The sequence below is a fragment of the Cololabis saira genome, chromosome 7, assembly GCF_033807715.1.
Source record: "Cololabis saira isolate AMF1-May2022 chromosome 7, fColSai1.1, whole genome shotgun sequence".
Taxonomy (NCBI): Eukaryota; Metazoa; Chordata; class Actinopteri; order Beloniformes; family Belonidae; genus Cololabis; species Cololabis saira.
Genome location: NC_084593.1, coordinates 11052119 through 11070030, shown reverse-complemented (window position 1 = coordinate 11070030; position 17912 = coordinate 11052119). Strand labels below are relative to the sequence as shown.

General features: G+C 40.5%; 1 protein-coding gene across 1 annotated transcript in view; it reads left to right on the top strand.

Annotated features, from left to right (window-relative positions):
- rxfp1 (relaxin family peptide receptor 1) overlaps nucleotides 1-17912 on the top strand; it is a 180392-nt gene that overhangs the window by 111873 nt on the left and 50607 nt on the right. The gene's annotated exons all lie outside the window — the stretch shown is intronic.

Below are 17912 nucleotides of genomic sequence, written 5' to 3'. Positions count from 1 at the left end.
CACGGTAGCATGCGCTCCTTTCATATTTCAAACTGTGATCGTCACAGTTGGAGACGGTTCTGCTCTGTTTCATCGCTGAATGTCTGTTTTCTACTGCTGCTTTGTTGGTAAGAGAAACGCAGCAGGTTTGCATTAGAGATGCATGAGGCTGAATAAGAGAAAGTAAAACCCTATACTGTTTTACCCATGTTTTATTCACTGAAAAAAAAACACTATAAACTGGCTGCACGCAGCACTATCAGGTAGTCATAGCTCTAGTGGTCTCCTCATCACATGAACTTCAGGTAAATGTAGTAACATCAGATCAGCGTTGGGTAAACTTTCCCGGAGTGGCAGTAGTTGTCTTTATTGTAATTGGCAGATGCAATTCAGATTTTTTGATGGTTTGTCAGACTCGGTCAGTGCAATAACTAATAAATGTGGGCAGAGCCTAATTGCTTACATTATCAATATTTTTAACTTGCCATCTGTTACAAATCCCTAAGAATGAACATCAAATCACCACTCTTTGTTTTGAGCCACGGTATCAAATTTGACTTTTATTGACACCTCGGTGAAAATGAGCGTAGTTTCTTTTTGTTCATTCTCCTGCTTTTTGCCCTTCTCCTCAAGTGGCACCTGTTGAAATCCCCCTTCCATGCTGTGCTCACTGACATCCTGCGCTATCTTTGCTATCTGTGCTATCTAACAAAAAAAAAACATCTCCCAGCTCGGTTTAACCAAAAATAAAGCCACAGATTCTGTATCTTGATAGAATAGGCCGCAGAGACTGTTGATGTTTTTAAAAAGAGGCTCAAGACCCATCTCTTTAATCAGGCTTTTAACTGACTCATTTAACTCTTTTACATTTCTTATGCTCACCCTTATTTTTATTGAATCTTACTGCTCTGTTTTATATTTAGTTTATCCTTTCTTATCGTATTTTATTTTTGTTTAATTTCAATGTTTTATCTAAATATTTTAGTTGTTATTTATGGTCTATTTTATACATTTTACTGTTTTATTATTTTAGTTTTTAATGTCTTACTTTCTAGACATACTTTTAGGATTTTATGTTTGTATGTTTTATGTTTTTTATAAACTCCTTTAGTGTATTTTATCCTGTTTTCTTGTAGCTTTTATATCCAGTGTTTCCTCATGGGGAGCCTCCATGCTGGGAGTGACTCTGGCCTGCAGGGGGTCGTCCTGGGGGTCGTTCTGGCCTGGATGGTTGTGGAGCTCTGCACCACGGCTTCACCGCTGTGGTGTGGACTCCTCTTTCCGTCCGGGCCGGGATGGTCTCTGTGGGCCCCCCCCCCTTGTAGCTGGGGGCTATGAGACCTCCTGGCGTGGACAGCTCCCTGTTACCGTTTCGTCACCTGTATCCTCTCTGCTTAGCCATGTCTACACCATGTGTCTGCGTGCGTGTCTGTGTGTGTAATTTAGGAATTTAGGTGAATTGTAGTGTGCTTTTGTCTGCGGGGAGGGGGGGGGGGGGGGGGGGGGGGGGCATTAATAAGTTTTATGTTTATTTGTTTTTTCTTGTTTTTTTTTTTTTTTTCTGTTAAGCACTTTGTGTTTCATTATGTGTAGGAAAAGTGCTATATAAATAAAGTTTGATTTGATTTGAGAAGAGGATCAAAATCGTAGACTCTGCATCTGCAGACATCTGTTCTGTTTCCCTAAAATAATTTGCAATATCTTTAAGATTTATCTTATAAAATAATTGGCCAGAATTGGGTGCTCCATTTCAGCAGATAACAGAGTTTGATTAAAAATAAATGAGTAAAAAAAAAAGCTTGTGTCTATAACATCTGGCTCGCTGCAAATCATGCAGTTAAATGGCACTTAGTTATACAGAAAATAACACCCACGGTCCAAAAGTTGGTGGTTTGTTTTTTTCTGCCTTATGGCTCCCTTGGTTTTAATTATTATTATCCGTTTTTAATTGCTCAACTTATTTTTGTTTTGTTTTAATGTCCCTGGTTATGAAGTTCATGGGCCAAAAATAACGCATGCAGGATATTCAAAGGGATCTAATAACCAGAACTCAGAATGAGGTAAAAAAAAAAAACAGGGGGGGGGGGGGGGGGGGGAACAAGGGAAAGCAAAGCAGGTGAGCACCACCATGTGACTACATGACTACACACACACACACAGATACAGATACACAAAAAGCTGGCTAAGATGAAGAACATGTGTCAGTAGTCAGTGTGACCACGAGAGGTAAGAACATGCAAACAGGTAAGGTCAAACTGAACAATGAAGAAAAACTAAGTGGAAATCCACAGGTGTGGAGGCATTAAGACAAAGAACGCAAGAAAGCCTAAACTAACAGAAACTCCAAACCATGGATTTGCTTAAAGAAATCAACCAAGTACTCAATCTGTACTTATATAGCCCTATCAATGCAACTTGTTTAGCACAAATTGCTTTACAGAATAAGATAAAGAAAAAGTGAATGGAGAAGAAATTAAAGATGGTTTTATTTAGGTTGAAAGACTATAGTGACTTTAACATCTAATGAAATTAGGTACTTTGAGAAAGTCATCAGGAACAACATCATCCTCAGTGAAACTGGGCACACAACAATTAGCATATATATGTAATTGATTTATAGGCGAGGGGAGGCTCTTCATACCTCCCTGACCCGACCAAAGCAATCAAGTTAGCTATGTCCGGCTGCTTTTTGTAGACTTTCAACTTTCTTTTACTCAACTCAACTCAACTCATCTTTAACTCTGGTTATCACACTCCATCTGCCCTTGGCTAAAAGCCAATCTGTCAGATCATTCTCAGAGAACCAGACTAGGACCCAATGTCCTCGCCCTCAGCGTCAACTGTGTGCCGAGTCCCCTGTCCTATGACAAAACCATAGTGAGGCTCATGTTGGGGAGGGGGGCGGCTCTGAACCTCCAAACTGGGAGATAGAGTGGCTGTTGGCGCTGTGCGTAGATAACCACTCGGCCCGCATCACTAGCAGGATCAAGGACATATTTATACATATTTGCATGCATACAGGATTTGCCCAGAGTACAGGTGGTGCATACAGGTGCTCCATTGGAGCAACTGCAATATTTCTGGGAGCAATGACATTGAAATTGTCCTAAATTGACTCTCTCAAAGTGGACAACATTGTTGTTGTTGATGTGCATAATGATAAATACAGCTTGCTTCTTTGAAGTCCTTTTCATTTCAGTGACGTGGTAAGTGAAACATGGCTATATGTCAGTGATTTTCAGCCACTTCCATCACGGTTCACCGCAGGCTAAGCTTCATCCAGTCTCATCACCACCCCGACCATGCTGTTGCATCTTCTAAAGCTATTAAGTTGTTTTCCATCATGCAGTGAAAATATTGTCGCTCCAGCACTCAAGAAGTCACAGGGCGTGAGCTTGTTCACAGCTCACAAATATGGTGAATGTGTACCCATTTATTTGTCACTTTCTTATGCAACATTAGAAAAAAATGACCTGCCTGCCTTAAAAGCAAATGAACACACGGGCTACTGTAAATTTGTTGAAGTGGAAACACTAAGGGTGTGTATCATGATGACAAAAAAGTTGCAATATTAGTGGAAAAAAACAAAGATTCTGCTATTTTCTTTGATTTGTTACTTGTTTTATCACAGCCAGTGTAAACCCAATATATATCATGTTTTGTCTTATTTGGCTGGAGTTCTGACCTGTTCGTATAAAGACAAGTGTCGATAGTTTTTGAGAAAAAGAAACGAAGAAATTACCCTGTAGTAGGGGTGTAACAATATATCGTGCCACAAAATTTTGTGATACAAAAACGTCACAATACGTGTCGTGGAGGTGACAAACTGTATCGCGATATTGGAATATTAATATTAATCTATTGTGTTGACTAGTAACGCGCATCCGAAAAAAGAAAAAAGTAAAATCATACATGAGAGAAACTATTCAGTTTGTGGCAAAATATTTGTACTTGTATGAAACTGAAGATGCATAATGCAAACCTGACATTTACTTTTAGTTCAGTTTGTGGAAAATGGTTGGCCTGGCTTTCTCTTTAAAACTTAAACAAACTGTAACAATAGGGAAAACGCACAGCATTGTTTTGTATTTTGTGTCTTTCAAATAAAAGACAATTTTTTCCAGTCATATGTTCCTCATTCAAGGTTGTTAAAAAAAATACCGCTATAATATCGTATCGTATCGTTATCGTGAGATTAGTGTATCATTACACCCCTACCCTGTAGTAGCGCATCTTTAAGACATTATTGAAGAGAGCATGGCACCAGATTAGTCATGAAAGTAGAAGTATCGACATTACACAGTGATAAAAGCGAGTATATTTTAGGCCTGAAATGGAAAATATGGACATACAGGAATATGTAAACAAATGAAATGGAGCTGAGACAAAAGAAAATACTGAGATTCTTTTTTTACTTTAACAGTTCATTTTCCATACCATCCCAAAATTGTCTTACTTGGGGGTTTGAAAGGACCCAAAAGAATGATGGATCAAAACCGTGTTTTTTCCAGCAGAGGGTCATACAGATTACTGTTCAACGAGGAGGCAAATGTAATCAACGACTCAGGCAAGTCAAATCATCACATCACATGTTGGCTTTATTTTATATTCAATCAATACAATCTGAGGAAATGTATATTATATTGGAGCAGATTTTATGTTGTGCAGAAATTACACTTTTAAAAAGTGTTAGACGCAACTTATGCCATATTGGGGGTAGTCACGCTTCTCGACTGTATAATGTCACTGATCAATTATTCCATGGAATATTTCATTTGACCTTCACTGTTGGGTATGCCTTTCTTTTTTATTCCCACTAGAGTCACCTGAACACCATCTCAGGGCAGTGGGCACGTGGCCAAGGGTTTAAAAACAAAAAAAACCCTTGTGCTTCCAGAACTTTGCATCACGATTGAATCACGTTGCACACATGAGCTAATCGTCATGCAGCTCACAATTCAACCTATCTGCCAAAAAAATAATGACTGGGCTTGCATAGTATAAATAACATTTAAAAAAATGTTTATCAGTTATTATTGCTATTGTGGCTCTCAGGCATTGTAAGCATTGCTGAACATTTTTTTTTTTTAGTAAACAAATTGCTATTTGTATCCCTGGTTACTGACTGGAAAAAAAATTATATGGAAACCAGGAGCATTCAGGTGCATAAAGCAATTCAGTGCCATAGCCCCCTATTTCAAAAATTGAACATTTTTCTGTAATTAACTGGTGCCTGCATCATATGTGCTACACAATCTACTGTTACCCATTTTGAAGCATCTTGGACCAGGTAGTGCTGCTGCTGACCTGGTGCTGGAGTCGGTCCAGAACTCAACTTTTGAACATCGTAAGAACAGATTTTCTTATACACAAAGGGCACGATTTACTAAGATCCTAAATAAAGAGTACTAAATTGCGTGTGCACTGAAAAAGTTTGCGCGTGCTGTTGTTGTGTGTTTTGCGGGTGATCAACTAAGATTGCGTGCGCAATTGATAACAGTTGCAAACCTCAGTATTTAAATGAGGTGTTGCGCGTCTGACGGTTTGCGGCGCAAACTTTGCGCCATGGAGAGTGGATGGAATGCAGGATATAGTTGCAAGCGCAAAATGAAATTTGACGAGTTGGAGTTATAGAGATATTAGTGGAAGAGGCAAATTGTTGTATTCAGCACCCCTGCCGTGAAAAGCACCCCCTCGTATATTCAATATTAAGTAGACCAAGAAAAAAAACAACACACTGACACTTCAATATATTTATATATACACACTCACACAAACACATACTTAGGAGTTTATATTATATATATTTACAAATATTATGGAAGACAACACAGTAAGCAGGCTATTAATTAATGACATCAATAACCATTCACCCGATTTTTTTTTTTTACCCGAATCCATGAGCGCATTTAAACATGAATCATTAACACAAAACTGGACGCTAAACAGAACATGGACAACAGAACATGAACAGAACACGGAATGAGAATATCATTTTTGTCAGACGAGGGGGTGCTTTTCACGGCAGGGGTGCTGAATACTGCACAACACCGGGGTATGACTGCAGAACAAGTATAGGCACACAATGAGAAACACTTTTTTCTCCATGAAAACACGTGATTTATTTATTATCACAAATAAAAAAATGAATGTACCTCCTGTGGTAACCTTTTGCTGAATAATACTCGATTTAACATTCAAATAAAATATTTCTCCTTTTGCATGTGGCGATTAGCACCTTCCTTTCGAACGTATTAAATACAGACGCAATGACAATCCCCGCAATTACTTTCAGGCTTGGTAAATCTCATTGCGCGTGGTAAATGGAGATATTTGCATGTTCCCCTCCCAGTATTTAGCGATTTCTGGTGGGTACGCCCCATATTGATTATTCATCAGGGCAAAAGTACTAAATGGATTACGTGTGCTATTTTGCGCATTTGAGAGACGCAGTCCTCTTTGCACGCTGTTAGTAGATCAGCTGGCACTTTGGTTTGCGGGTGCTGTCAAGTTGCACACGTTTTTACACACGCAAACCTTTAGTAAATCGGGCCCAAAGTGTAAATTATGGAGCCACACTTTTTACATGTCTTATAATGTTGTTTGAAGGTCTCTTTAGTATATTTCTGTAAAGCAGGGGTCACCAACTATATTTGTCAGAGGGCCAGTCACCTTAGGGCCGGACCCTCAAATAAAAATTAAATAAAAATCTAATTTTGGCATAAAATTATTATTTGATGTTTATTGTTTATATTTTTTTCCATTTCATTACAAAACTGAAGGCATTTTTAACCTTTATGAGTCAGTCTCCTATCACCTATACCACAGTCATCCACCAGGGGTGATAGACATATTTTGCCTCAACTCAATTACCGTATTTTCGCGACCATACGGCGCGCCGTTTGGAAAGGCGCAGCCTCAGTTATGTGTACCATTTCTGTATTTAACACACACACACACGGCGCACCGAACGAAAAGGCGCCGTCTACACACACAAATGGCGCACCGCCTTAGTTACAACAACCCACACACAAGCATACAAGTGTGCGTATTTCAAAATAGAGCAGGAGCAAAACTGAGTTTGATTTTGCTTTAATTAAGTCTTTATTACAAAGTACTAACATTTTTTAAATCACCAATGAATAATCAAAAATTAAAACAAGCGTCATTAATCAAACCCATCAAAGTCCTCATCCTCCATTTCTGAATTAAACAGCTGCGCTAAATCAAATATGCAACAGTTGTCAGGACTCAGCCTGAGACCGGGAGGGCTGGCGGGCTGCGGATGAAGCCTGACTGGCTGAGTCCTGACAACTGACAACACTTTCTTCGCTGTCAGTCACTTTCCATGCCATGCGGCCCCTCGGAAATGATGCCGGCTTTTGCGAAAGCTTGAAGAACAGTCCCACAAGACACGTTAGCCCACGCATCAAAAGTAAACGACGGAGTTCCTTGTGTATTTCTCTGCTGAGTCTGCTTTTATTACAACTACCATCTGGTAAAAATATAGAGATTTTAGTATTAGCTGTATATTTATTATGACATACATTATGAACATGGATCTCATGTCCCACTCGAGCTGCACTTCATCGTGTCTTATGCCAGGAGCTGAAAAAACAGATTTAGCATTTGAATAGCACTTCCATGGCTCCAACAATCCTCATGACATACTTAACCAAACTGAATATAGCTAATCTTCCCTGTACTCTAGATCACACTGAAAATGCATATAACCCAGGGTTGAACCAATTTTTTATTATTTCTTTCTTTCTTTTCTCCTTGGGACAAGTTGTGGAAGCTGGGGGTGCTTTTGATCTAAATGTGCTTTATTGTGTGTGTCTGTTTTTGGGTTGTTGTTTTTTTTTTTACCATTAAACTGTAATTAAATTGAAGTCGAACTGGTTTATTTCCATGCCGACTGCATGGAGAATTGATGCGGCTGTTTATCTTGAAGTCCCAGCTCTGTGCCTGGCACCGAAAGATTTCTGAGTGAGCTGTTGGACCCTCAGTTCAAACTGTACATCTTCATCTTCAGTCTATAAAAAACAAGTTTGGCTCCAAATATAACTACAAGTGGACAGTGACACACTTACGAAAAGTTTTACTTTTCACCAAAATTGATTTGAAATCAAACAATCAAGATGTGAGTGAGCCATAAATGTTTAACCTTAAGTGAGGGAAATATATTCCTTGTTCTTGCAGTAAGTGTGTGTGTGGGTGTGTGGATCCTGGTGAATGCTGTTGTAAATTAATGATTGGATCTGCAGAATGATGAGTGCTATTTACTTTGTGCAAATGCAATCCACCCTCGAGATTTGTGTTACCATTTTAGGATTAAACATGTCAAACGGGTCAGTGATTTCAAATTCTCCCCACTGTAGTATTCTCAGCAGGCAACATTTGAATTCAGTAACATTACCACCTCAGTTTGTGTTTCTGTGGCTTTGAAATGTATGATTCAGTGTGTGTGGTGAAAGTATTGCGTGGCTCCAGCACTCGAAAGGTCACAGAGCTTAAGCCTGTTCAGGATTTGGAAATTTAATGCATACGAGCACATTTATTCATCCTTTCAGTTCAGAATGAGCGAGTGGTTGGCTATCGTCTTCTTTTCACTATTTCCTGCTATTTTAAATACACAGTATACTTCCTGGCCTGGATCAATTTACAAAGCCGTTTGTTGAACTGGAAACACATCCTCGTTTTAGAGCGCAATGAATGGAATGGCTGAAAGCGACGAACTTATAGCGGGCTTTTACTCCATGTTCAGCTCCACTGAAGTGATAAGAAAATAGCAGCATAGAAATATTATTTAAGTGTGGAGCAATAAGGAGATTATCACATTCATCAATGCATGAAAGCATCAAATCGGAAATTGTTTTGCTCTTTAAAGCTTTGGCAGTGACAGTGCGAAGGCCCTATTGTATCTGTAGGAATTGTTCTCGTTCTCGTTGTTTTTCTTCCGACGAAATGAGGGCCTTTTTGCCCCCCTAAACGTGCCCCAAAAGTCACCAAATTTTGCACGCCAGGCCTGGCGAAAAATTTGATATTTCATGGTTTTCATTAATGGACGTGGCCTAATGGCTCAACAGCGCCCCCTAGAAAACTTTGTGCCTCAAGCCCAACCATACGGTTTGACGTACATGCACGAAAATCGGTACACACCTGTATCATGTCGCAACTTAAAGAAAAGTCTCTTGGCGCCATGGCCGAAACCGAACAGGAAGTCGGCCATTTTGAATTAATCGTGTAATTTTGGCGCAATTTATGCCATTTCTTCGGCCGTTTTCACATTTAATAAAAACAATACATTTCCTCATTATTCTCTTACCAAGACTACTTCTTATTTAGTTGCAGTCTTGTTTTCATCATGAAAAAGGGTCATTGAAGTATATTTATCATCTTAGTTTTTCATTATAACACACATAACGCACAGGCAGCAGGGAATTAGTGCGTTAGGTAGCAGTGCTGCGCGTGAAAATGCGCTGATAGTGATCGGTGATCCATTTGCCTGGCATCGATTGATTTGGTTTCAGAACCGTGGTGGTGGACAGCTCCTCCAAAGAGCTTCTAAAAGAGCGAAACTAAAGGAAGGTGTTAAGAAGTCATCTGGGAAACATCCGTATCTTAGGGTACCTTCTTAGTTGAAACCTTCTTTGAACCTCTCTTAAATCCTTAAGAGAGGTCGGATCTGGGAAACCCGGCCATTGTCTATAGTCATTAGGAGAAAGACGGATGAGATATTTCTGGTAAAGGAGCAAGGCAAGAGGTCTTTCACAGCCATGGAACCCTCTCTTGGCTCAGGTTCATGCTGAAGAGGTTCTGCAGAATCCACATAGCTGGTGCAGGCTTTCAGGACTCTGAAGCTGATGTCATCCAGACATCTGACCTTGTTCCTGTTCAGGCTCGCCCATTGCCTCTTGACCTGGCTGCAAGAAAGCAAGGAAGGTGGCTCAGCTTCTCCATATGTGGTAGGAGACAATGATGGAGCAGCAGCAAGATCCACGACTGAGCTGGAAAATGAGGCAGCTGGGTTTCAAAAGGTAAAAGTAAAAGTACTGCCAAGAATGAATTATACACATACACAGTGCTCAGTTCCTGTTTGCATGTTTTGTCCTGCAGGTGAACCAGTTTTCATCAGATGTTTTTGTTCAGTTTGAAATGCACCGGGATGTCATGTTTGGAGATAATCCTTCTAACATTTTCAGACACTCTTACCACATATTGAAAGACAACATCTTGGCATCTGTTTTTCTTTTCATGTCTTTAGTGTTGGAGTGTTTGTTTTTGTTTTGTTTTGTTTTATTGGTTGTTTGTTTGTCTTGTCCTCTTTTTCTTCATATTTCTTTACTGACTTGACAAAGGCCAGGCTCAGGTATCCTTTGAAGTCTTTGTTGATGTGTTTGTGTTCCATTTCTTTTTCCTCTGTCTTAGTGGGAATAGCCTCAGTCCAATGGTTCAGAGTTTTGATGGGTGGGTGTGAGTCAAGAAAGGAGATATGTGTCTGTGTAGCCAGTTTCCGGTGTTTCTAAGCATTGAAACTTACATCCTCCTCAATGGACTCAGCACAGCTAAAAAAGGAAGCTTGTTATTTTTCGACATCCTCTCTAGTAAGCTTGATGTTGCCCTTCTTCTTCTTCCTTATCTTCTTCAATCTTCATTGACTCAGTCCATGACTGATGGCTGTTGTGGAGATATTGCAAAGTTGAATCCTAGATGAGTGTTTCCCAACCTCGGTCCTCAAGGCCCACTGTCCTGCATAGGGGTGGGCAAAAATATCGATATGGCAATATATCGCGATACTTTTCCAGCCGATTCAATATCGATATTCAAAATTTGAATATCGATTTTTTATTTTTATTTTTTATTTTTTTTATCCCCGATTTTTTTCCCATTATATCACCCAGTGCTCCTACCTAAGTGACAGTCCTGGGCATTGCCACTCTCTACCAACCCTGGGAGGGCCCTGCACTGAGATCAGGTTTTATTTCACGTTTTATTTCATTTTATAATTTATTTTTTATATAACACAATTGCCTGTCCTTAAAAAATGAAAAACAATGGACAGAGGTTTATTTATTTATGGATTTATATCTATACTGACTGATCACTGTGCCTGTCCTTGGTTTTAGTACCCATCTTTCTTGTGTTTATTATCATTTGCCACATAATTAAAGCAACCTCATACTAAATTTAATGTTAATTTCATATGATGTAAATAATACGAAAAACATATACAAATATGTTGTAACTTTAGTTTGTATAGTTATAATAAAACATTGTTTTGACTCAGTTTGTCCCATGAATTGTCACTATAATCTGATGAAGGTGCAACCTCGGATTTTAAGATCCATCACTATCATCTGATGTACATATATACAACTTGGATTTTAAGATGTGTAATGCATTTTTAAATTTTTCGGTGAACTATGTAGAATATAATAATCGGGATATCGCATAATCGTGATATTGCAATGTGTATCGTATCGTGGCTCAAGTATCGTGATGCGTATCGTATCGTGAGGTCCTTCCCAATACCCACCCCTAGTCCTGCATGTTTTAGATGTTACCCTGCTTTTCAGCACACCGTGATACAAGTGGCTGTGTCATCAACAGAATTGTGCAGGCCTTGATGACAAGCTAATTAGGACCATTAATTAGAATCAGGTGTGATGATGAAGGGAAACATCTAAAACATGCAGGACAGTGGGCCTTGAGGACCGACGTTGGGAAACACTGCTCTAGATAAAACCTCATTATGGAATGGTTCAAATATCTGTATACATGACATACATTCACACTAGGGCTGCACCATATATGAGAGCATGTTAAAAGCAGTACTGTTGAAAATATCAGCTGTGACATGTAAAAAATGCCAGTGTCTTGTGTTAACCCTATAAGGCTGGATGTTTCATATGTGATAAATTAATTTCTGAGACCTCTGAAACACCCAGGATTTTTTTTTTTTATACAAACGAAAACCATTATTTAAAAAAAATGTAAACAACTAAATCAAGAATAAATACACTTACCTAATGCAGTGTTTCCCAACCTCGGTCCTCAAGGCCCACTGTCCTGCATGTTTTAGATGTTTCCCTTCATCATCACACCTGATTCTAATTAATGGTCCTATTTAGCTTGTCATCAAGGCCTGGCTGCACAATTCTGTTGTATGACACAGCCACTTGTATCACGGTGTGCTGAAAAGCAGGGTAACATCTAAAACATGCAGGACAGTGGGCCTTGAGGACAGAGGTAAGGAAACACTGACCTAATGTATTCATAATGGTTTGAAAAATAATTACTTTAGAAATTGTTAAATACAAAATTGGAAGTGTTTTTTACGTTTCAATATATAGTCAACACTTCAAATAAAATAAGGGGTCAATAGTTTTCTGCTTTAACAAAACATGGGAATTTAACTGAAAGTGAAATGTCAGGGTTTCACCCTTCCTGTTTTATTTTGAAGCCTATGTCCTTGTATTTAAAGGAGCATGAGGCAGGATTGAGGCAGGATTTATGAAAAAAATGTGTATACGTTTTAAGTTTTCTAGTAATAATGTCAGATGAAGCGTTCCAAACCAAAACGAATGAGCCCTCTAGCATATCTCTCCGTTGCCTTGAACAGGCTGTGTGCTGCAAAATGTGCTGCAATTGTGGGTCCGAATTTCCCACGCTGTCCTGCGGATGTGAGGTCACATGACGCTGCATGCGCGTTCTCACCGTTCTCCCCGGCTGCCGGTTGGTTGCAGTACCCCCGACGGCCGTCGTGGCGAAGGGTGGCGCTAATGAGTCTCATCCCTTTAAGTTCTTGTTTGACCTTCTGGTTTGACTTTCCCATCTGCCCTGATTGTCTGCACCTGTGTCTCGTTATCCCTTGTGTATATCTAGTCTTGTCTTTCCCTTGCTCCCCGCTGGTCCGTATTGTTTCCTCCCTCCGTGTTTCCCATGAGTTTGGTATTTTTGATCCTAGTTCCAATTTTGCCTTCCTGCAAAGCGGCGCCTTTTGTTTGAATTAAATAAATCTTTGCTTTGGAGAACTCCTGCCTCCTGCTCTCTCCTACATCTGGGTCCGAACAACTACCATATCACAACATGAAATCTATTAATAGCACTACATGTATTTGTTTTTCCGTAAAAAAGATCGTTTTCAAAATGCACTTAGCAACAAGTTTTAAGGTGGCAATTAACCATTTTAGTTGAGCATCTTACTGCTCCCTTAAAAGAGCATTCTGGGATGACTTCCGGTTGAACGATGTAGTGGAAGGACGTGTGGTGTATGCCTCTGCATCTTTTCGACTTTTTTTGTGTTAATTACGTTAACTTTTCATTTATCTTTAGTATAACAGTTTGCTTTAATCATTGGCAAGTCAATTCTGTGTGGGAATGAACAAATCCACACGAGCAGCCAGAAAGATTCAAGAACAGCAACTTTCTTTTCCCTCCGGGAAAGACGACAGCAAGATGGCTACTGGACCTGCTCCGCTCACGCTAGAAACGCTCGTCATTGAGCTGGAAAAATCAAGAAAGAGCATGACTGCGGAGCTCACCGCCTCTCTTAGCGAGGCCCTCGCCCCGATTCATTCATCCCTTGAATCAATCACCACCACCGTGGCCAAGCACACTTCTACTATTACGGGGATGGAAACGGCTCTGTCGTCTCATTCGGACAGCATTACGAGCTTGGAGCGGGAAGTCGTGGAGCTGCGGGCCAAGCTGGCTTCACTAACGGAGGGAAACGGTACACTTCAGACCGCTGTGGATGACCTGATTTCTCGCTCAAAGCGCCAGAACTTGAGAGTGATTGGCCTGCCCGAGGACGCTGAGGGCACTAATCCAAGGCAGTTTATGGCGGATTTGTTCAAAGAAGTAGCCGGGGACATGCTGGATAACACCTGCCCGGAACTGGACCGCGCTCATCGGAGTCTCCGCCCCAAGCCCCGCCAAGGATCTCGCCCGGTGATTGTGCGTTTTCACCGCTACATCGAGAAGGAGAAGGTGCCGCAGTGGGCGAAGGACCACCGCGACATGACCTATCGGGGCCACAGGATTAAGTTTTATAAGGATTTCAGCGCTAATGTGGCAAAGAGACGGGCTGCCTTCAACCAGGTGAAATCCGCGCTGTTTCAGAAGGGGATACGGTTCGGCATGATTTATCCTGCCCGGCTGAGAATCACCTTCAACGGCGTGAACCGTGTCTTCGACTCCCCGGAGCAGGCTGAATTGTTTTATCGGGAAAACATTCAGGATTCGTAAAAAGAGAGCCTGAATAGGGGATTTCGCGACCACTTCACTGGACTTTGCGCACGGGAGGTTTTTTCTTTTTTTTTTTTCTCTCTCTCTCGCCCTTTGCCCGTTTGTGTGTGTGTGCTGAACTCATTTCAGGTAAGATATACCTTCAATATTTGAGCGGACTAAAGACTGAGTTTATTACTCTGTTTACCTCCAGTTAAAGGGGACTTGCTTATGTTGTTTGACTAACGACATAATTAACGGGGTGTGTGTGCGCTTGTGTGCGCGCCAGCCCCGGTTTTTGTCAGGACACACACAATACCTGTTTTTCTAACTGAAGTCGGACGCGGAACCTCTTTCTCTCTCAATTTAAAATGTTTTTATTTTTTATTGTACTTTTTAAAAAAATATATAAATCTGGCGTTTGTTCACTGTTTATGATGTTCATGTGACGTAAACTTTGGATTGTTTGGAGGCGGAATCCACTGCAAAGTGAATCGGTTGTGTGCAATCCAATCCTGCAACTCGTCTTGCGTTTTATGTCGAGCTTAGGAAACACTTTGACAAGTTTTGAGTTATATCATTTTCAACATTTTTGTTTTTTGGGGGTATGTGTTTGCTTTTCTTTATTTTCTCCATTTTTTATTTATTTTTCTTTAAATCCAACTTTATTATCATCTGGATGCTGCTGGGTGCTCACTTCTTTTTTGCTCTTACTATTGTTTTTTTTTCTCCACTTTCAATGTGATCAATGGTTAACCCAAATATGTCCCAGGGAAGGAAAGATAGGCCCTCTGTCAGGCTGGTGAGTTGGAATGTTCGGGGTCTCGGGGGCCCGGTAAAGCGGTCCAGGGTGTTTTCGCACCTTAAGGGTCTTAACACTGATGTAGCTTTCCTTCAAGAGACCCACCTTCGTTCCTCTGATCATAATAGACTGCGCAAATCTTGGGTTGGGCAAATATTTCACTCATCTTTCAACAGTAAATCTAGGGGTGCTGCTATTCTGATTAACAAACGTATCCAATTCTCTCCTGCACAGGTCATATCTGACCCTGGGGGGCGTTATGTCTTGGTGAGTGGGACATTGTTCCAGACTTCAGTGGTATTGGTGTGTGTTTATGCCCCTAATTGGGACAACTCAAATTTTATGACCTCCCTTTTTTCCAATATTCCAAACCTGGATACCCACCATCTTATTTTCGGTGGTGACCTGAATCTAGTGATAGACCCTAAGCTTGACCGCTCACACCCTAAGACGTTTGCACCCACCTCCATGTCAAAAACACTGTCTTCTCTCACAAACCAGTTAGGCTGCATTGATCCTTGGTGCTTTCTCCACCCTGTTGCGAAATAATTCTCCTTTTTTTCTAAAGTCCACAAAGTCTACTCGCGCATAGATTATTTTTTTATAGATAGAGCCCTCCTTTCGGCTGTAAAATCCACAGAATACTCTGCGATTGTTATTTCCGATCATGCACCACATATTTTAGATTTGTCACTTTCGCCTGTAACTAAGAACCACTGGAGACTCAACACAGCGCTATTAGCCAGTGATGGGTTTTGTGATTTTATCTCTAAAAGAATTGATATTTTCATTGAGACAAATAGATCTGAGTCGACCTCTCCTTCTGTTCTTTGGGAAACCTTAAAAGCTGTAATACGGGGTGATATTATTTCATATAGCTCTCACTTGGCCCGTAAAAATAAACGAAAACAGCAGGAGCTGATCGACGCAATTCTCAGCATAGATAGAGAATATTCCAATTCCCCCAGTCCAGATCTATATGCCAAAAGGATCAAACTACAGTCTGAATATGACTTGCTCACCATAAGCAAAGCTGATTATCTCTTGAGACGAACAAAGGGCACATACTATGAATACGGCGATAAGGCCAGCCGCCTGTTGGCCCTCCAACTTAAACGTCAGTCAGCCTCTCGTTTTATAACTGAAATTTATGACTCGTCTCACTCCATAATCACCGATCCAGCCAAAATAAATTCTACCTTTGCGTCTTTTTACTCTGACCTTTATAAATCCGAACACCCTGTTAACAGGGTGACGATGGATCATTTTTTAGATAGCCTAGCTATCCCCACTATAGACCCTAACATCAAAAGTAAACTGGATGAACCCATACGGTTGGAAGAAGTCTCCACTTGTCTTAAATTAATGCAAAACAACAAAGCGCCTGGTCCTGACGGTTTTCCGGCTGACTTTTATAAAAAATTCTCTCATCTACTTACCCCGCTACTCTTAGATATGTTCAATGATTCTTTGAAACAAGGCTCCCTTCCCACAACTCTAAATCAGGCTTCAATTTCGCTCATTCTTAAGAAGGATAAGGACCCAAAAGAATGTGGCAGCTGGAGGCCAATAAGCTTGCTGAATTCGGATGTAAAGCTCCTGGCTAAAGTCTTAGCATGTCGGTTAGACCCTTGTGTACCGGACATAATCTCAGAGAGCCAGACAGGGTTCGTCAGAGGACGGCAACTGTCGTCTAACATCAGGCGGCTGTTAAATGTTGTGCTTTCTCCCAATGTTGCTCAAGCGGCTGAAATGGTTATATCGTTAGACGTGGAGAAAGCGTTTGATCGGGTTGAGTGAGACTATTTGTTTTCTGTTTTGGGGAAATTCGGTTTTGGGGCTAAATTTATTTCTTGGATACAACTTTTATATTCTGCTCCGACAGCTTGCGTAACAACTAATTCCCACAGGTCTGATTATTTCTCGTTAACGAGAGGAACCCGTCTCCTGCCCAATGTCCCCCTTACTCTTCGCTATAGCAATTGAGCCTCTCTCTATAGCACTCAAATCATCCCCTCTCTTCACTGGTATATATAGATCTGGACTGGAACACCGGGTATCACTTTATGCTGATGATCTTTTGCTGTATGTCACAGATCCAGTTAATTGTGTTGATAATATTTTACAAATTTTGAAAACCTTTGGGTCGTTTTCTGGTTACAAGTTAAATGTCGGAAAAAGTGAGTGCTTCCCTATTAATGAAGCGGCAAAACAAATCCCGTCAGGCACCTTACCATTTCGCCTGGCCCGCACTAGTTTTCGTTATTTAGGTGTCAACATTGCTCACTCCTTCCCTTCTATCCATAAATATAATTTTGCAAAGTTGGTTATGGAAATTAAATCTGATGTGAAGCGCTGGAATTCTCTTCCTCTTTCTGTGATGGGTAATATTAGTTCTATTAAAATGAACATTCTGCCTAGACTCTTATTTCTTTTCCAATGTCTTCCTATATTTTTACCAAAATCTTTTTTTCGTATGGTAGACCAAGTAATCTCAGACTTTATTTGGGCTGGTAAACACCCGAGAGCACGCAGGGCTATATTGCAGAGAAGTCAACGTATGGGAGGCCTTGCATTACCCAATTTTTTATTTTATTATTGGGCAGCCAATCTACAAAAAATTCATGCTTGGTGCAACTCTCCCAGTCTTGATTGGTGCATACTAGAGGAGAACACTTCTCGCCCGTCCTCTCTGGTTTGTGCCCCTTTGACATCTTCTTATCCTAGTTACATTAAAAACCCAGTTGTGCTTTCTTCTTTGAAAATTTTGAAACAATTTAGACAACATTTCAAGCTTTCTGCTCCCACTTTTTGCAGCCCGATTTGCAATAATCATTTGTTCCCTCCCTCTAATTTGGATGTGACGTTTGCCTTGTGGAGGGAGAGAGGCTTGACTCAC